Raw genomic sequence first — 20,815 nt, forward strand, 5'->3', positions numbered from 1 at the left:
GGGTGGAGTGAGTGGGTGGGTGGGAGAGTCAGTGAGTGGGTGGAGTGAGTGGGTGGGTGGGAGAGTCAGTGAGTGGGTGGGAGAGTCAGTGAGTGGGTGGGAGAGTCAGTGAGTGGGTGGGAGAGTCAGTGAGTGGGTGGGAGAGTCAGTGAGTGGGTGGGAGAGTCAGTGAGTGGGTGGGAGAGTCAGTGAGTGGGTGGGAGAGTCAGTGAGTGGGTGGGAGAGTCAGTGAGTGGGTGGGAGAGTCAGTGAGTGGGTGGGAGAGTCAGTGAGTGGGTGGGAGAGTCAGTGAGTGGGTGGGAGAGTCAGTGAGTGGGTGGGAGAGTCAGTGAGTGGGTGGGAGAGTCAGTGAGTGGGTGGGAGAGTCAGTGAGTGGGTGGGAGAGTCAGTGAGTGGGTGGGAGAGTCAGTGAGTGGGTGGGAGAGTCAGTGAGTGGGTGGGAGAGTCAGTGAGTGGGTGGGAGAGTCAGTGAGTGGGTGGGAGAGTCAGTGAGTGGGTGGGAGAGTCAGTGAGTGGGTGGGAGAGTCAGTGAGTGGGTGGGAGAGTCAGTGAGTGGGTGGGAGAGTCAGTGAGTGGGTGGGAGAGTGCGTGGGTGGGTGGGAGAGTGCGTGGGTGGGTGGGAGAGTGCGTGGGTGGGTGGGAGAGTCAGTGCGTGGGTGGGAGAGTCAGTGCGTGGGTGGGAGAGTCAGTGCGTGGGTGGGAGAGTCAGTGCGTGGGTGGGAGAGTCAGTGCGTGGGTGGGAGAGTCAGTGCGTGGGTGGGAGAGTCAGTGCGTGGGTGGGAGAGTCAGTGCGTGGGTGGGAGAGTCAGTGCGTGGGTGGGAGAGTCAGTGCGTGGGTGGGAGAGTCAGTGCGTGGGTGGGAGAGTCAGTGCGTGGGTGGGAGAGTCAGTGCGTGGGTGGGAGAGTCAGTGCGTGGGTGGGAGAGTCAGTGCGTGGGTGGGAGAGTCAGTGCGTGGGTGGGAGAGTCAGTGCGTGGGTGGGAGAGTCAGTGCGTGGGTGGGAGAGTCAGTGCGTGGGTGGGAGAGTCAGTGCGTGGGTGGGAGAGTCAGTGCGTGGGTGGGAGAGTCAGTGCGTGGGTGGGAGAGTCAGTGCGTGGGTGGGAGAGTCAGTGAGCGGGTGGGAGAGTCAGTGAGCCGGTGGGAGAGTCAGTGAGTGGGTGGGAGAGTCAGTGAGTGGGTGGGAGAGTCAGTGAGTGGGTGGGAGAGTCAGTGAGTGGGTGGGAGAGTCAGTTCTTCATTTCCTCCGAGGTACTCCTCATCAGTGTCATCCGCAGATAAGCATCTCTGTGGCTCGGCTCTCAGCAGTGCCACATATAACTGCCCTGTAGGGCACGTGCCAGATAGGACCCTAGCGCGGTTGTTAGCCTCTTCAGAATTAGCACCCTCAGCTGCCTGTCAGCCAGCTAACAAGGAACACGAAACCTGGTTATTTTTGCTACTTTCAAAGTTTTGGCGCGCAGTGGGAGTTTGCTAATCCGAGGGGACGTCCCGAGGTCCCGTCGCCTCTGGAGAGCAGCGAGAGGTTAGGAGGAGCGAAATCCTTAATAAACCAAGAGTTTGTCCACCCTGGCGCTTATCCTGTCAGCCCAGCACTGTTTTCGAATGAAATGTATAAACCTCTGTTGCGGACTCTCTGCTGCACCGTGTCCTTTGGCAATATTAAAAGGTTTTTCTCAGCTACTGTAAAACAATAAGCTGATAATTGGGGCATTAGGACACGGTAGGAAGCACCCGCAGCTGCGCTCGAGACTGCTCTCGGAGTCAGCGCGTGCAGAGGGGCACATCTTCCTCCGCTGAGCTGGCCTACCGCTGCTATCTGGGGAACAAGAAGCCCCTCCCCCTTCCAGAACCCTCTCAGGTGAGCCAGGGTCTGGAATGTGAATTTGTTTATCTCCGGGTCCCAGGGCTGACGCACGGAGCTGTTGACATTCTATGTTTGATGGTCTGGAGGGTCCAATGCACTGAAGGGGGTTTGAGTCCTCACGGGAGGCCAGGAATAATAAATACACAGTCTGCATAGCTGCCAAGGTTTCAGATTGCTATGTGTGACATTTTCATAATTTCAGTGTAATTATGAGTGACATTTCAAGGACTATGATTGACACTTTCTCACAAGCAAAACCAAGCAATGAAGACGAGGGAAAAATACAAATATCGCAAATTACACCCATTTGAGCAACAAAAAACTAAGAAATTCTTAAAACTCCTGCAAAGCACCAGAAATGGAAGGACAATGACTGAAGACGGACTGAGGGACTGCAGTTCTCAGTGACAGAGGGAAGGCAGGCACTGCAGCTGCTGAGATTGTCTCATTGATTGGATCCTTCATAACCGCACGCTAGCCTAAAAAACAAATCTTACAGCATAGCGAGTGCAACAAGGAGATATACTGTCACTCATTCTCACAGCAGGCTGGGTCATGTCATTACCTTGACAGGCTGCTTCACTTCTCTCGGAGGGACACGAGGCCCTGCAGCCCCAACCCTGCTCTCACAACACACCTGGGAGGGCAAGGGACGGGTTCAGTGCCTGCAGGCCCGGTGCCAGTTGAGGGTAAAATGCTCCGGGAGGAGGGACTGCTGAGGCTTGTGTTGGGACCTGGCCAGTGTTCTACCAGCACCACTGGTATTTATTTTGCTGTACAGGCTGGCACAACAATAAGCAAAATCACGAAAGCAGTATTTGTATACATTATCTGTACATACTTCAAACAATAAATATAAAGCACTTTTAAATGTGTGCTTGGGCTACTTTAACGAGACCTGGTTAATAATTGTAGGCAACAAAGGCAAAAAAGTGATGTTATAAATAAATGTATATGATTTTGTTTAAAATCATATTTCATATGATACACGGGACTTTCAGACTTTTAAAACAACAACTGGCCAGTATTTTGTTGGTGGAAAGGAAACAACCGTAGCTGAAGCAAAAGCACTACAAGTACCAGACACAGGTTAGTTTATAGTGGTGTTATGCCATACGGAAACAGGGTGTGTGTGCTGGGGTTTTAGGAGACATCATAAGTAGCATGATGTCATAAAATGAAACGTAATTCTTTGCTGCATGTTTTGTCTACATGTTATATGAAGGACTTGCAGCCCTACACTGTAGATTGTGTACCGGAACCAGTAGTAAAGAATCATGGTGCATCGAACGGTCCCAGAATGACACACTCGATCCCCTAACTCCGACGGAGGCCAGGCAACACTTGACGCTAGCACTAGCAGGAGTGTTGGGCGCGTGGAAAAACAAAACTTTAAGCAGGCGCCCACTGTTGTGTTTGCCTCGGAAGTCAACCACTGCATGAGTACAGTGAGAGGCGCAACTTGGCAGAAGATGTGAAAAGGCAAAGCGCAGTCCCCCTGGATACACACGAGGCACTGACTGTCTATTTAAAGATAACAGTGTTGACGAGCAAGGCACGGGTTCAGGCAGTTTGTGCGATGGATGTAAATGACCTGCACAGGGACCGGGCACAGAAGTTAGTTCTGCAGGCATCAGCCACGTGACAGAGAGTTGAGACAATCGTGGGGTCTCAGCTGCTAATGCAGCCAGCTGAGCCCAGCACCAAAACCGTGGCAAGAGCCCGATGAAGGCTCGAGACACTGTAAGCAGCCTTCTACCAGGTAGACGCCCGGGCTGCTAAAATTATTAAGTGGTGTGTTATAATCGTGGTTAACTCAACAATGGTAGTTATGTCTGTCAGTCTGAGTCAATATTTTTATTGTAGTCACTGTGCACTGCACCGCGGCCAGCTAAGTACGAGCGGCATCAGCACGACGATATCACAAAAAAGAAGCAGACTGCGGCAATTAAGTGTACCATGAGTTCAAATCAGAGGGACTGAAGAGGAAGTGCAGGAATCTGCTCCAGTGACTATAGACTCCTACGAGCTTTGAATTAGACAATCACACATCAGCTCAAGTCCTAATTCCCTTCTCTTTGCTCCTCTTCGCGCATCCTTCTCAGAGCAGATTTTAAATAGTAAATTACATGAACAACAACACTACTGAAGTCAGTGGCAGTAGGCAGCCTGGCCAATGTACTTACTTGCTCTGTGTAGTCTAACAGGCAGCTGGCACTAGTAGTGTCTCATACTTTCTGTAAACAAGAGTTGAACACTCGCTGCGACCCTACAACACTGCAGGTAGCTCTCCCCGAGGCCTCTCTCATGCGCGGCCATGACTGACAAAGAGAGCTGCAGTCTGGCATGCAACCCCGGGTAATATGCGTAGGTTGGAGGCCAGGGGCACGCTCAGAGTTTATGGCGCGGATGATAAGATAGATGCGGACACCACAACTCCAGTCAAATACCCCGCCGTTTCTGACCGACCTCACTTCCTTCCTGGCTGTTCCAGGACATGAGGTCACGATATCCGGGATCCCCCCTCTTCCTGCGCAGTCACAGCCAGTACACGGCAATCACTTCTGAGGGCAGGCCCGCCCAATCCGCTCGCGGCCGACCGGAAGTCCCGCCTCCCTAGGTCCGTGAACAGGCATGCCGGCGCATGGAGCGCCCTGCCGGTCCGGGGTAGCCCGGGTCCCCAGGAGGGGGCCAAGGAGAAGGAGGAGTGTGGCGCCTGTTGTGGGGCTCCTCTGACCTGAGGGAGCCCCGATTCAGAAGAGGAGAGGAGAGGAGACGAGACGCGGAGCACGAGAGGAGCCCCGCCGGAAGAGCGCAGTCGGTGAGTGGGGCCCAGGGCTGATGTGAAGTGCGTGCGTGCCTGTGTGTATGGGTGGGGGGGGAGTGTATGTGCGTGCGTGTGTGCACGCGAGGGAATGTGTGTGCGCATGCGTGACTGTGTGTGATTGAGAGAGAATGCGAGGTAGGGGATAGTGTGCCTGTATGTGTGCCTGTATGTGTGCCGTATGCCTGCGTGTGCATGCGCGCGCCTGTGTGCGTGCGTGCGTGCATGCAGAGGGGTGGGGGCTGCCTGTGTCTGTGTGTGAGCAAGGGATTTGCACTGCGCATGCGCAGCTACCAGACGCTCGCTCCCGAGGTGAAATCCGACCTCGTCAAAGCGCGCGTCTGGTAGCTGTCCACTCTCCCAATAACGGGCAACATTAGGTCTGAAGCAGACTCTCTCAATGCTCACGCATTGAGTACGTCTGCTCGACCTAAAAATATCTTATGCAGATCTCGTTGCTCAGGGGAACAAGAACAGTTTGCAAGTGATACATTTACTGGTAAACGTTCCCTTGAAATAATGATTTTCACTTCCCATCAACATTTATTGTGATACCAGCGTAAAACTAGGTCTAGTGTTCATGAATGATTGTTAACTTGTCTTTCAAGGAGACAGAACATCATGCAAAGTAGTCATGTTTACACAGATGTGTAGAGGATGCATCTAGAAATAGCTGCTTCTAAGGTATCAAAAATGAAGAAATTAGTACTTATGACTTCTTACAGAACCTGCCCAATTACTTATTATGCTTGCACTTCCAACAAGAGAAAGATTTTGCCTGGCTTCTCTTTATTCATTATGTGATAATGTCTTGGATGGCTCTCAGGCGAAGCAATAATCTAGAATTTTTGCTTTAAGCAACCACACGTCGGTGGTTATTTGAACACAGCTGAACATAATCTTCATCAACCTGAACTAAGTTCAATGTGGTAAGTGCTATGGAACAAATGGCACTGTTAAGACTGAGAAATGGATTTTCTTCCATTACCCCCTCCTATAGTTCACCATGTTACTTATGCAATTTGCGCTAGGCCTTGTTAAACTAAGTGGTAAGGAACCTGGATCTTAATGACGTAATTACAGGTAAAACGAGGACAGAGTCATCTTCAAGAACCAAAAGGGCTTATTATTTAAGGCATATCCCAAAACCTGAACATAATATAGTAAGGCTCCCAATGATCTTCTATCACACTTCTTTACTCTTGTAAAGCACTGGTCCCTTTCTTTACGAAACAGTGTTCACCATCAAATAGCTTTGAATGCAGGAGGCATGGCTTGGCAACACGGTCTTGAAGACATGAGCTCCCGAGCTTTCTCCTAACCGGGTCTCCGAGGACCTCGAAATCCTGTTGTAATCCGCAAAAAATAAGTGATTCTGGAAGAAACAATGTAAGAGCAGCCTGACCGCGAAAGTAGGGACCCAGAAGCTCCTGGTTTAAGAATGGTGGGGCCACAAAAGAATCGGGGCCTACAGCTTGCTCCGAAGGCGGCACAGGCCCAACAGCCTGCGACTCAGTGGGCACAGGAACAAGCGGCCGTCACGCGAAGTAAACTACAACTCGGACACCCACCTGACAAACACTGAGGAGATGCAGAGTCGATCGTAAAAGACGGTGCGGTGAGTGGAATCGACCCGACGGAGCAGGGACGGGCCGACAACAGGGGCCGACAACAGGGGCCGACTCGCGGAGGACGCGGTCGGCGTCGAAGGCTGGTCGCGGTCCTCAGCAGGCGTGGGAGAGTGATCCAGGAGCTCTCTCCGCAGACAAAAATCAGCAATCAGGTAGCCGGTGGCCCTAAAGGGGGGGGGGGGGGGGGGGGGGAAGACGATAGAGGGACTCCCGACTTCAGAACCCTCCAGGGCGGAGCACCTGGCAGCCATACAGGAATGCCGTTCAGCACTAAAATGTCAGATAGAAACAGTCTACTGACGTGAACCTACTGAGGGCCAATCTACATAAAGTCTCAGACAATGTTGTGACTGCGGAATCGAACATTGAGGCACTTCAAGGTGAGGTCATCACACTGAAAAGACAGGTAGCCACAATGTCAACCACCAAGGTGGAGCTGAAAAGGAGGGAGGAAGACGCAGAAGGCCGCTCTCACCGCAGGAAATATCAGGGTGGTGGGTTTCCCGGAAAGGGCGGAGGAAGGTCCACTGAGCAGCTTCTCAGAGAATGGATCCGAAAGGCCTTGAAACCAAAAGGACTCTGATGTTGATCATCAAAAGGGCACACAGAGCCCTTGTCACTCTTCAAAAGTCAATACCAGTATAGCATGTCTCTAGGAGACGCATTTGACAGACGCCGAAGCAGCAAAACTAGTGAAGAAATGGAGAGGTCAGGCATACCACGCCACTTACTCATCCTTCGCTAGAGGGGTATCGATCTGGGTGGCCCCAGTGGTCCCATTTGCGCTGAAATGTATGGAAGCTGACGTAGAGGGCAGATACATACTTATCCAGGGCACACTTGATGGGTCAGGAGTTAGTAATACTGAACTCCTATGGCCGAACATGGATGACACTAACTTTTACACCATACTGAGAGACTTAATGTCCCCTACAGTAGCAATAGACCCCTTTTGATTGGGGGACTTCAATTTCATGATGGATGGGAGAATGGACCGCTGCCTGCCCCTTCAGTATACCAAGCCAAGAAGGACAGCGACCTTGTCAGAAGTGATTTCACAAATTGGGAACGTAGATAACTGGCGTGCTATGCCAGACAGCTCTGAGGGTGCAAGGGGTCACTCACCTGACAAGATATTTGTCTGATCACGCACCGGTGGTATGCGAATTTAAGTGGAAGGGGACCAGCAGCCTCTACTCATGGAGGCTCCCCATAGAAATGTTTCAGGATCCGGTGGGGAAAGACGATATTGCTAAAGCACTGGGGGACTAACCTGAAATTAAACTGGAATCTCCCCTGCGGAGTGCAACGCGTTCTGTAAGAGACATTTAGAGAAAAGGAGCGAGACCTAGCAGCCCATCAGGGAGAGACGGGGGACGACGAGGGACAGGGAACGGAAGCACAAGTTACTTACCTTCGGTAACAATATATCTGTAAGAAACGTTAGTAGTGATAGATTCCTTACCTTAGAATTACCCCCAGGCATCAGACTGGATCTGGAAAGTTTTTCCTCAGCAGTACCCCTCCGTGTTGGTAGGTGGTGTTGTGCGGCTCTGCATGCGTCGTTGGCATCGGGATGACGTCAGAACTACTTAGACGTACCCACGCGCACTGACGTCAGTTCTGTACACGACTTTCCGGCCACGAACGCAGAGCCATGCAAGAAACTGACCACTGGTGCCATGAAGCTAGGGCCCTGAAAGGTATGTCCTTAACCCTAGAAATCAGTTCGCAGAACGGGGAGGATGGGTGGGGCGGTAAGGAATCGATCACTACTAATGTTTCTTACAGATATATTGTTACCGAAGGTAAGTAACTTGTGCATCTGAAAGAAACACGTAGTGATAGATTCCTTACCTTAGAACAGATACCCCAGCAATACCAACCCCGGTGGTGGGTCTGCGAACCAAGATCACACCAGAAAGTCCTGGAGAACAGAACAGCCAAAAAAGCAGTCTCTCCGGACTTGGCTGTCCAGACAGTAGTGCTTGGTAAACGTGTGCAGCGAGGCCCATGTAGCTGCCTGACAGATGTTATGCAAGGGAACGCCGCGTGCCAAGATAGTAGTGGCTGCAGTCGCCCTGGTAGAATGGGCGTGCAGTCCTACCAGAGGCTCCTTTGTAGCCAAGGAGTAACAAGCCTTTATGCACAGAACGACCCACCGAGAGATGGTACGCTTGTGCTTAGCCCTTCCTTTCTTGGCACCCACGTAGCCAACAAAGAGTTGGCCATCCTCCTGGAACTCCTGTGTGTGGGCCAGATAGGAGAGCCCACGTTTTGGGTCCAGACGGTGGAGCCTCTCTTCCTCTTTTGAGGGATGCGGAGGCGGAAAGAAGGTGGGCAAAGTGATGGTCTGTCCGATGTGAAAGGCAGTGACAACCTTTGGTAGAAAAGATGGACGAGTCCTTAGAACAACTTTGTCCGGATGGACAGAGAGAAAAGGAGGTTTAGAGGAAAGAGCCTGGAGCTCAATCACTCTTCTGGCAGAGGTGATGGCAACAAGGAAAGCAGTCTTTAGAGTGAGGAGACTAAGAGGACAATTATGAAGTGGTTCAAAGGGAGCACACATCAGAAACGTAAGAACAAGGTTCAAGTTGCACTGAGGCATCATGAAAGGTAGAGGAGGAAACAAGTGTTTGATGCCTTTCAAGAACCTATTTACAAAGGGGACTTGCAAAGGGAAGGCTGATCAGGAATCCTTAGAAAGGCGGAAATGGCCGGTAGATAGTCTTTGATAGTGCCGAGAGCAGAGGCCTGCTGGGTCAAAGAGAGAACTAACAGAAGGACCTCTGAAAGAGGGGCAGAAAGGTGATCCACAGTCTTTGCTGTGCACCACGCCACAAACTTAGTCCACCGGCAGGAGTATACCGCCTCAGTGGAGGGACGCCTGGCTGCCAAGCTAACATTACAGACTTCGGGAGGCAAGTCTAAATACGTCACGCCGCTCAATCTCCACGCAAGGAGGTGGAGACTGGACAGATTTGGGTGGAGAACCATCCCCTGCTGCTGCGACAGAAGATCCTCCCGAAGAGGCAGACGGATCGGGGGATCGATGCTCATACTGAGTAGCTCGGGATACCATACTCTTCAAGCCCAGACCGGAGCCACGAGTATGACTTGGGCCCGGTCGCGCCTGATCATCTTCAGCACTCTGGGCATTAGAGGTATAGGCGGTAAGGAGTACAATATACCGCAGCACCACTCGCGACAAAACGCGTCGCCAAGCAAGTGCCGCCTTGGAAATTCCAATGCGCAGAACTGATGACATTGCGGGTTCTCTCCGGTGGCGAATAGATCTAACCAAGGCTCTCCCCACTGTAGAAAGGGACCTTGCGCCACGTCAGAGTTCAGACGCCTTCGTGATCCATCATGCACCGGCGGCTGAGTTAGTCGGCCCTGGCGTTCAGGGAACCTGCCAGGTGTTGAACCACCAGGGACATACCCCGATGTCCCAGCCAAGCCCAGAGGCGCAGAGACTCTTGGCAAAGGGTCCATGACCCCATCCCACCCTGTTTGTTGCAGTACCACATAGTGGTGGTGTTGGCGGTGAACACCTGCACTACCCTCCCCATGACAGAAGGAAGGAATGCCTTCAGTGCAAGTCAGATGGCCCGAAGCACCAGCAGGTTGATGTGGAGCCGGGACTCTGCCAGAGACCAGAGACCTCTGATCTCTGCCTCCCCTCCCCCCCATGTGGCAGCCCCATCCCAGAAGGGACGCGTTCGTCACCACTGTGTATTCTGGTTGGGGAAGGAAGAGGGATCTGCCATAGACCCAATCGCGGTTGGTGAGCCACCACTGCAACGGTCTTGCAATGCCCTCTGAGATCTGAACGTGATCGTGCCGTTTGAGCGGAGGGCGGGACAGGAAGAGCCAGTCACCCCACCCAGCCTCTCGCGCGGTTAGCGCTCTAGCTTTGGCAGCAGGCAGGGTACTTAAGGCAGCGAGGAGCGGCGGGAGCTTGCGGAAGGGAGGACGGTGGCAGAGTCTCCCCGACCCGCTTTTACTAACTGCTGTGAGTGTTACAGCGCTCTGCGCTCCCACTACCTGTCACCTGTTTGCTGTGCTTCTGCACATTTTAATTTTTAAATGTGATTACGACTTTTAAAAAATACTGTGTATATTTACTTCTGTGCTGTGTTGGTGCTCCAGGGCTCATTGGGGCTTCCTGCAGCAAAGAGGGCCTGCGCTCGTTTCTTCCCCTGCCCCGCCCCGTTCCGACGCGGCAACCAGTGCCGTTTGAGCGGAGGGCGGGACAGGAAGAGCCAGTCACCCCACCCAGCCTCTCGCGCGGTTAGCGCTCTAGCTTTGGCAGCAGGCAGGGTACTTAAGCCCTCTCGTCGCCCAAGCGCGCAGCGGTTGCGCGCAGGGGGCGCCTTAGTCGCGCCTGAGACGAGCCAGAGAGGAGCCCGTCTGTGCCCGTCCGTGACCGAACGGGGCCAGGGGCCATGATCCCTGTTCCCGTGGCACCCCCCGGTAGCGGACCAGATAGACTTAGGTATTCCTCCAATGACCTACGTAATCTGTGGCACCCGCCGCCGAAAGGCTGCGCACAAGACTCTGGCCCATGCCCCGGAGGCCCGTTTTCTTGTAAGCACTGTCATTTCCAGTCATTCCCATGTCCTCCCCTTTTGGGCACACTGACCCCTGATGACCCTAGCCCCAGGCCCCCTAGGGGCAACAGCATATTATGCAACATAAGATCCCTCCCGAAACATCACTCGGAGGTTTGGGACCTAATTCATTCGGCCTGCCCTGATTACTGCTTCTGTACGGAGACCTGGCTCAAACCCCATCTGGTCCCTGCTATCACCCTGGGGATCCCTTTGGGGTACAAGATTCTTAGGCTAGACCGCCCTGTTAAAACTGGCGGCGGGGTCGCCGTTATTTACAAAGACATTTTCACTGTTACCATTCTTGACCAATGCTGTACTAGTGACATTGAAATTCTGGTTTTCAAAATTGGTTCCACATTGCAAGCTTGCTGGAAGGGAGCATTGGTGTACCGTCCTCCTGGCCCCTGTGCCGAGGCCTCGACCCTCCTTCTAGAGACACTAGCTCCACATATCAGCATAGGGACTAATTTTGTACTCCTTGGAGATTTCAATGTCCACAGTGAACTGTCTGACAATGCAGAAGCGCGCAACCTGCTGGCTGACCTATCTGCCTTGGGCTTTAAGCAGTGCAACCATGGTCCGACCCATCGGGCCGGTCACACCCTCGACATAATCCTGTCCAACTCGCACTCCCTGACCTGTTATCCTCCAACGCAGGTGGAGTGGACCGACCATTTTGTAATTAATTTCTCCCTTCCCACTCTCACTGAAGAACGCCCCCAACCTGCTCCCCTCCCGTTATGGCGCAGGCAGTGGCACAAGGTGTCTGCAGACACTTTTAAAACTGCTTTCATACCGCCTGACTTTCTCCCCTCTGACTCCCCCAGCTCGGCTCTGTCTAAATACAATGGTGCCTTGAACACTGCGGTAAACCTCATTGCCCCTTTAAGACTCTGTAACCGGCGTTCTGACCGCAGACAGGAACCATGGTACTCGGATTTACTGCGTGCGGAGAAAAAGGCTTGCAGGAAGTTGGAGAAATCCTGGAGAATTTCACGCAGTACCGCCGATAAAGACCGCTACGGCTCAGCCATGAGACTATATCACAGGAACATCAGAGCTGCCCGCAAATCCCACATTGTCTCCCAACTTTCTGAGGCTGGTAATGACTCTAAACTGCTGTACCAGGTCCTCTGTACATTCACTAAGCCCGTCGCCTGCGACAGCCCTGAAACATTGTCCCAAAAACTGTGTGAGGATACTGCTGGGTTTTTTACCGATAAAATCGATGCTATTTATCGAAACATTTCCCAATCAACCTCACTTGTTGATGATAAGGACCCCTCTCGCAGCCTTCAGCCCGGAACAGTCGGAGCTGCCCCCGCTGTGCTGTCCTCTATCCCCGAGATTAGCTTGGACCAAGTCAACTCTCTGATTGGGACCATTAAATCTGGCAGCCCAGTGGACCCTGTACCCGCCCGTGTCATGCACCTCATTGGGAGTGTCCTCAGTCCCTCCATTCAGACGGTGATCAATCGCTCCCTTTCCGAGGGACTTGTTCCCCGGGAGTGGAAAGAGGCCATGGTCAAGCCGATCAGGAAAAACACCTCCATCCCCTGGTCAGACATGACCAACCTGAGGCCAATCTCCCTTTTGCCGTTTGTCGGCAAACTGATGGAGAAGCATGTCAACCACCACCTTTCCAGCTTCATTGAGCTGACCGGCAGTTTGGACCACTCTCAGTCGGGGTTCAGGCCCAGGTATAGCACCGAGACGGCGCTTCTCTCCGTCACGGATGCTATACGCATGTCCCTGGACAGAGGTTTGTCTGTGGTGTTGGTGCTGCTGGACTTGTCCGCAGCATTCGACACCATATCCCACGCCATCCTCCTTACCAGACTAAAGGAGATTGGCATTGACAAATCTGCCCTGGCGTGGTTCACCAGCTTTCTCTCCGAGCGAACCCAGATGGTGAATATGGGTTCCTTTAGCTCCACCTCGGCCAGCATCATCAGAGGAGTCCCGCAGGGCTCTTGTCTCAGCCCTACGTTGTTTAACGTATATGTCTCCTCTCTGGCCAACACCATGAGGTCTTTCGGGTTTATGCCCATCTCTTACGCTGACGACACGCAGCTGCTGTTCACTTTTAAAACCTTTACCCCGGAGATAAGACAAACTTTCTCCAACGGCATGACTGCGATCGCCAGCTGGATGGCCAAGAACTTTCTCCAGTGTAACGTGGGAAAGTCGGAGGTCATGCTATTCGGAGAGGCAAAAATCCTGTGGACCCCTGACTGGTGGCCCTCCAGTCTGGGTCAGGCCCCTTCCCCGAAACAGGTGGTGAAAAACCTGGGGGTCCGTCTAGACCATGACCTCACCCTTGCTCACCATGCCAGCACCACAGCAGGATCCTGCTTTCACATTATTGGCCTCCTTCGGAAAGTGTTCCCCCTTCTACCAGACAACACAAGAAAGACCTTGGTCCAGGCCCTGGTTTTGAGCCGCCTGGATTATTGCAATGGCCTATTTCTAGCAGCTAATGAAGGAGTGCTTAACAAACTTCAGGTGGTTCAAAATACCGCGGCACGTCTGGTGACCAATGCCCCCCCCAGAACGCCATCCTTGCCCCTCCTCAAAGCCCTCCACTGGCTTCCCATCCGGAAACGGGTGGAATTTAAGATCTGCTGTGTGGTGCATAAAAGTCTCCACAACCTAGGGCCACACTATTTGGCCGAAAAATTTGCATACCACCGCCCTTCCCGCAATCTTAGGTCCAGCAATCAACTGTTATTACAGGTTCCCAGACACAATAAGACCAGACAGGGAGGCCGCGCCCTCTCCATCATGGGCCCTCGTCTGTGGAACAACCTCCCCCTTTCCCTTAGAGAGTGCCCGAGCCATCTAGCTTTCAGGAAATGCCTAAAGACAACTCTGTTCTAGGACGAACGCTGCCTGACCTGTCCACTTCACAGCTCCGCGCGGAGATACACCTTCGGGTGTGATGCCGGCGCGATACAAACCTACAAATAAATAAATAAAATAAATCGGACAGGTTGCCTTGGTGCTGTGCCCACTGGAACTTCAGGTCCCACTGCAGAATGTCCCGGACTCGCTGCTCAGGAGGATAAACCAGAAACGCCGCAGAGTCCAGAACCGCTCCGATGAAGAGGAGCTTCTGGGAGGGAATCGGGTGCAACTTCGGCACATTGATGGACAACCCCAGCGAAAGTGGTCTACCACCTCCAGCCGTAGTCTGGAGGTGGGAGACAACTGCCTGGGGCGAGCCCGCCTTCAACAGCCAGCCGTCGAGATTGGGGAAGACTGAAACCCCTGATCTGCGCAGAGGAGCTACGACCACCGCCATCACTTTTGTGAACACCCAAGGGGCGCTAGTAATGCCAAAGGGGCGCACGGTGAACTGAAAATGCTTGTGGTCTACCATGAATTGCAGGTAGCGTCTGTGGGCAGGCAGGAAGGAAGGGGATAGGAGAACAGGTGTCCTGCAAGTCCAATGCCACTATCCAGTCTTGCAGATCTAGGGCAGACAAGACCTGAGCAAGCATGAGCATCTTTAACTTCCCCTTCCGGAGAAAGCAATTGACGTTTTCTGAAGGTCTAAGATAGGACGCAGGCCCTTGCACTCCTTCGGAACCAGAGAGTAGTGTTAACAACCACGACATACTTCTGGCGTCGGAACGCGCTTGATGACCCCCTTGGTCAAGAGGGCCGTAATTTCCTGCTGAAGAAGCGCCAAGTGATCCCCTGACATGCGGTGGTACTTAGGTAACATGGCTGGAGGGGTTGCCTCTAAGGGGAGGGAATAGCCCCTTTGAGCAATTTGCAGCACCCACTGCCGACACCAGGAGTCGATCGACTCGAAAAGATGAGGTAAAAGTTCTCGAAAAACTGCTGGCATGGAAAAAGAAAGAAATGATAGCGCGCATGGGCGCGTCTAAGTAGCTCCGACGATGTCATCTAGGCGCAAACGACACACTAGTAGCCGCACGACACCGCCTACTGACGGGCAGGGTTACTGCTGATGAAAAAACTTTCCGGATCCAGTCTGACGCCAGGTGGTAATTCTAAGGTAAGGAATCTATCACTACGTGTTTCTTTCAGATACTGAATTACTGAGACAGGTTACGGAAGCACTTGACAGATAAGAAAGATGCACACTAACATCATACCAACAGCTACTACATCGGCAAGGGGTTAAATTGGCAAGGCTCCTAGCCTGGATTCTAAAAAGAGACCCACACAGAGGTGCTCAGTCTTGTGAATCCCAGTGGAGGTGAAGAATCTCCGAGGGATCCCACCCCAGAAGAATTAGAAGAGTATTTTAGAGATCTCTTGATCCTGCAACTGGGGGAGGAGGGGAGGCAAACCTTGGACTAACCCCTGCCAGTAAAAGAAATACAAATGGTAAATAGTTCGCTCCCATCTGGGAAAGAATCAGGTAGCGACAAATTCACTGCGGAACTTTATCGGACATTCTCTGCGGTGGTGGTACCTCGCCTTCAGGAAGTGTATGCAGAGGCGCTGGTAAGAAAGGTCCTTCCTCCCACATTCAGAGAGGGTATTATAGCAATGATTCTAAAGCCAGGTGTGAAACCCTCGGACCCGGCCTCCTACCGCCCAATCACAATTATAAGTCTAGACATGAAACTTGTGTGGGACATTGGCTCAAAGGCTAGGTCCGGAGATAGGCTGAATGGTGAACACAGACTAATGCGGGTTTATACCCAGCAGAAATACCATGATGAACATCTCGAGGCTCATGCATGTCATACATGAAGTGGAGGATAGTGATCAGGATATTGCCCTGGTATCCATATACATAGCCCAGGCGTTTGACACAGTAAATTGGTGTTATCTCCAGACAGTTCTCGCCACCTGTTCAATTACTGTATGATTCAGCTGAAAATTGTGTGAGATGGATGCCCGTTTGCTCACTTAGTTCACTTTCACGTTATCTATCCCTGTAAGATGTGTTATGGTTATCGGTCTCTAGATAAAACTACCTCATCCTCTCTTCCCCCATAAAAACCAACTACATCTTCTAATCCAAACGCCCCTCCAAATGTAAAAGCATTTTCCTAAGTCAGCTCCCAATCACTCACTCAATCAAAATTTCCTATGGATTTAAATTATACACTAATCTCTCCCCAATCTTTCCAGGTGAAATCGACATCTTCACCTTCAAAACGGGGAACATCCTCATACAAGCCGCCGAATCACACCTCACCATCTTTGAGCACCACTTCAACACCTTGTCTCTCCATCTAGACAAAATTAACCCTAATCCTCTGAATACCTAATCGCTCAACACACCCCAGCTCTCTTCCTTTCCCCCTACCCCTCTCGCCATCCCTACAGCATGCCATCTACAAACCACTGTCACGCAAACTTTCTCTCCCTCCAATGGTCCCCCCTCTTCCTGATATCCCCACTGCACACCCCCTCTCCCTACCACTTACAATCATTCTCCAACAATCTGTCCCCTCAACCTCTTCTACAATAACTAACCCCTTCCTTTCTGTATGCCACAGCCTGAATCCCTACCCCTCCACCCTGGCTCTCCTATCGTACCACCTCTGGCCCCACCCTCACCCTCTGCTAACGCTCCTTCACAACCACCGAATTTCTTTCCACCGTTGATCCCAGACGCAGTCCTACTTCACACTCTTTATGCCCTAGCAACTCTATCCACATACCCCGACTTCTTAAATCTCTTGTCCTCCATCATCCATCATGCCACCACCCACACCGAATTACCTTAACTCTACTCATTCCATCCACTCCTGCCCTCCCTCCCAAAAGAACCCCAATCCACTCGCCTGCATGCTTGTTAACTGCCGATCCGCCACCTGACACGCCACTGAAATCTCTGAATCTATCCTTAGTGAATCTATTGACACCGCGTTCCTCACGGAAACTTGGTTCAATGAACACTCAACGACCATGCTTGATCTACAATCCCCCCACCAACCCCCGTATACTCTATCCTCAGAATATACAAACCTGACAGAATAAGAGGTGGACTGGCCACAATCTTCAAAAACTAACTTCAGCTCTCCCTTGTTTACAACTCTGGCCACTCCATCTTCCAATACCTTGAACATGAACTTAAAATTCTAGGTGCCCACTCTATTCGTTTACACACTATCTACCACCCTCCTGGTGATCCACACCCCTTTATTGAGGACCTTTTGACTTGATTACACAATTCTCATTATCCAACTCAAAAAATCTCTTCCTTGGAGACCTCAACCTCCACTGGAACGACAACAATGATCCCACTACCACCCTCTTCACCAACTTTCTCGAGATCAATGACCTCAAACAACTGTCAGTCCCCCACCCACACCAAAGGAGCCATCCTGGAGGCATTCATTGACAATAATGACTTAGCCTTCCTGACCACCAACATCTCCATTTACTGGTCCGACCACCACCTCATACTGTTCACCATTTCCATCACGCCGCCTCCCTTGAAACAAATTAAACCTATGAAATGGACCAGATATCTAAAACATATCCCTCCTGGCGAACTGGAGTCCAACTACAAGCTCAACTGCTCATCACTCCTCTCTCCCACAACGCAAATGAGTTTACTGATCACTTTAATAAAGCAGTCACTGATGTCCTAGCCCAATTGGCCCCTACTAAACTTAAAACTTAGAAACATCCCTTCCAAATCTTGGTTTAACCTCGAACATAACGACGAAAGACACTCATTAAGACTAATTGAAAGAACCTGGAGATAGCATCCCTCCTACTCTAACCGGACACTCCTCAGATCAGCTAGATCTACATACAAATTTTTTTTTAACGAAAAGGCATCCTTCTTCCAAACAACTCGATCGGGCCAAAAACAGACCTAGAGAACTGTTCAACATTATCCAGCACCAAACCTCCTCAGCTCCGCCTAACCAGACGGCCTCAACTGCTAGATGTGAAGAAATTGCCCACTTCTCTGAGAAAAAAAAGAATAAATAAATCGCTAAAATAGATCAATCCTTCCACTCAGCGCAGATCCCAACCAACCCCCTACTTTCTCTTGGCATCTCCTCTAATTCACACTCTACACTCCTGACATCCCCCGGTCCTCCCTCATACTCAGCCCCTACCTCACCTCACCCTATCCCCTCATCACACATTCCTTCTCCTATTCCCTCCCTAAACTACCCCCACACCTTCCCACCCCTACTCCTCTTGTACCCAACCTCTCATACACACGACCAAAAAACAATGCCTCCTGGCATAATTTCCTTCCTGTAACTGAGCACAATGTCCACAGCATAATTTCCAAGCTAAAACCATCCTCCCATACAAAAGACCCCCTCCCTTCTAACCTTGTCGAAGACCTAAAGCACCGCATTGTCCCATCCTGGACCTTAATCATCAACACCTCCCTTGCTAAGGGAAGTGTCCCTAGCTCCCTCCAACTTGATCAAATCTCCCCCATAATCAAAAACGCTTATGCTTTTTTTTTTTGTTACTTTTTTTTTTTTTTTTTTTTTACTTTAAAATTTTGATTTCTCATAAACCAATAATGGGTATTCCAGACAGAGTGTCCTCTCCATCCCCATTAGCGATGTAGCGGCCTCAAGGATTCCATCCAAAGGACGGAATCCAAATAAAATGGGGAGGGAGGAAAACCCCTCTAGATTTAGCTGTTTGCTAGGTCCGCTCCATACCCTTTATACTGGAACGCCCTTGGTTGGGTAGGAGACCAAACACCTACAGCACCCAGGTGAAATCATAGGAATGTTCTCATCTATTCCGCCAAGCCTCAAGGGCCGCCCAGATCTTAGTCAGGCTAGAACTATCACATGCTATGTCAGATTCACTCACATATATAACATATTTAAGGCAGTCAGCAAAAGTAGGACTTCTCTCCATCTTCCAACCCTTGCAGATTTCACACCTAGCAAGAACCATTATATAGAATATAAATTTAGTTCTCAAATCTTTAAGCTGGTACTCTTCCCCTAAGCCAAAGAGAATAATTTTAGGGGTGATCGTAAAATGAATATCAAGAACTTCAGTTATAAACTCTTCAACTTTAGACCAAAAAAGCGACAATTTGGAACACTCAACAAACATATGTAAGTCATCTGCAGCGATCATTTTGCACCGAGGACAGCAATGTTCAAGGTTCGTAATCTTTACCAGTTTTTTCGGGGATATATATACTCTATACCGGGTAAACAAATGGTTTCGTTTCAAGGGGGCAGATTTCACTACTGTATTCAACAATTCGAAAGAATCTCCCCATAGAGCAGAGATATTATCACCTTGTAAGAATTCCACTTCTCCCCACAGTTTATTAAATTCTATATCAGTTAATTCGTCTTTCTCATTGAGTGCCTCATACCAGAATGCTATTTCTTTTCTCCAACTCTGTTTTTTCTTGACCATTTCAAATTTCGGGTTAGTTGTTATATTCCAAGTTATGGTAGCCCACCAACTAGATAACTGATAGAATTTAAACCTTGTAAGTGTTCCATTTGTCAACCTATAGAGCGTTTCCCACCCCAATAACCTTGAACCATCAAGGAGATCCTGCCACTGCATAATACCAGCTGTTTTTAGGGGAAGAGATAGTTGGTCTGTGAGGCATTCTGGTGTCCCCGGGGAATCCCATATAGGAGCAAAAGGTGTGTAATAGGGGATACCCAGTCTTTTTCTAACAAAAACCCAGTTTCGCAGAGCTGTATCCAGAATCTTTAGTCTAACCTTTTTGTAGAATTTTGGATCCCCAAATTTAAATAAAAAAGATTCATGCCCTAGGGGGACGTCGTGTAGTAACGCCTGAAATAGTCGACCCATGCAAGATGTGTCAGCTTAATCAGCCATTGTCCTAAAGTTTTTAAAATGAAAAGAATGGCAGTAATGGAGAATGTCTGGCATAGCAAGACCACCTGTTTTTAATTTTCTTCGTAATTTTTTCAGTGAAATTCTAGGCGATTTGGAGTTCCATATAAAAGATCCTATTTTTCCCTGTAATTTGGCAATCTCGTTGGGGTTGAAAGAGAGGGGTATCGAATTAAAGAGAAAAGTAATCTTCGGCAAGATAACCATTTTTATTAAGTTTACCCTCCCAACGATATTCAGTGGCAGTCCCGACCATCGATGCAGGAGTCCACTGATGTCTTTGTGGACTATCTAAATTTACTTTAGACGTGTCGGAGATGTTCTGCACCAGATGTATTCCTAAGTATCTCATTCTTGGTTTCGCTTCAGGCAGTAGGCTCTCCTGGTTCCACTGCATGATCTGTTTTTTCTTTATTGATTCTGTATCCAGAGACCTCTCCGAAAGCCTCCGCATAATGGAATAGTCGAAGAATTGATATCTCTGGATTAGAAGTGTACATTAAAAGATCATCAGCGTATAAAGCAAGTTTTAGGTCCACCCCATTCATGTGGAAAGGCTTAATTGAAGCATCGGCTCTTAACAGGATAGCTAGGGGCTCTATATATAAGTTAAACAATAAAGGGGAGAGGGGACATCCCTGTCTAGTACCCCGTGTTATTTGGACCCAATCCGTGAGTGAGTTGTTGACAAGAAACCTAGCCTAATGCTGATCCTAATGACTTAAACAACCTCCGTCCCATCACTAACCTCCCCCTTCTTTCTAAAGCCCTCGAAAAATGTGTCTTGCTCCAATTAGACAAACACATCAACACATCGACAAACACATCTACAAATTCAACCTTCTGGACCCCTAACAATCAGGCTTCAGAAAAGGCTGCAGCACTGAAACTGCCATACTAAACATTGTTGATGACATCCACCGCTCCCTTGATAATGGTGACAAGTGTGACTAATAATATAACTTTTCTGCCTGGTTGGATAACTGTAAAAATTGTGTGCATTACTTGGCGCAGTGCAGGAATTGTTTTTGAAAGAACTCACACTGTTTGTTTGTTCTAAC

The 20,815-nt window shown here is 50.3% G+C and overlaps 1 protein-coding gene across 1 annotated transcript in view; it reads right to left on the reverse strand.

The window, feature by feature from the left end:
* Positions 1-20,815, reverse strand: part of CCDC6 (coiled-coil domain containing 6) — a 342,291-nt gene that overhangs the window by 182,666 nt on the left and 138,810 nt on the right. The window lies entirely within an intron of this gene.

Source organism: Lissotriton helveticus, chromosome 5_1, assembly GCF_964261635.1.
Source record: "Lissotriton helveticus chromosome 5_1, aLisHel1.1, whole genome shotgun sequence".
NCBI classification, from domain to species: domain Eukaryota; kingdom Metazoa; phylum Chordata; class Amphibia; order Caudata; family Salamandridae; genus Lissotriton; species Lissotriton helveticus.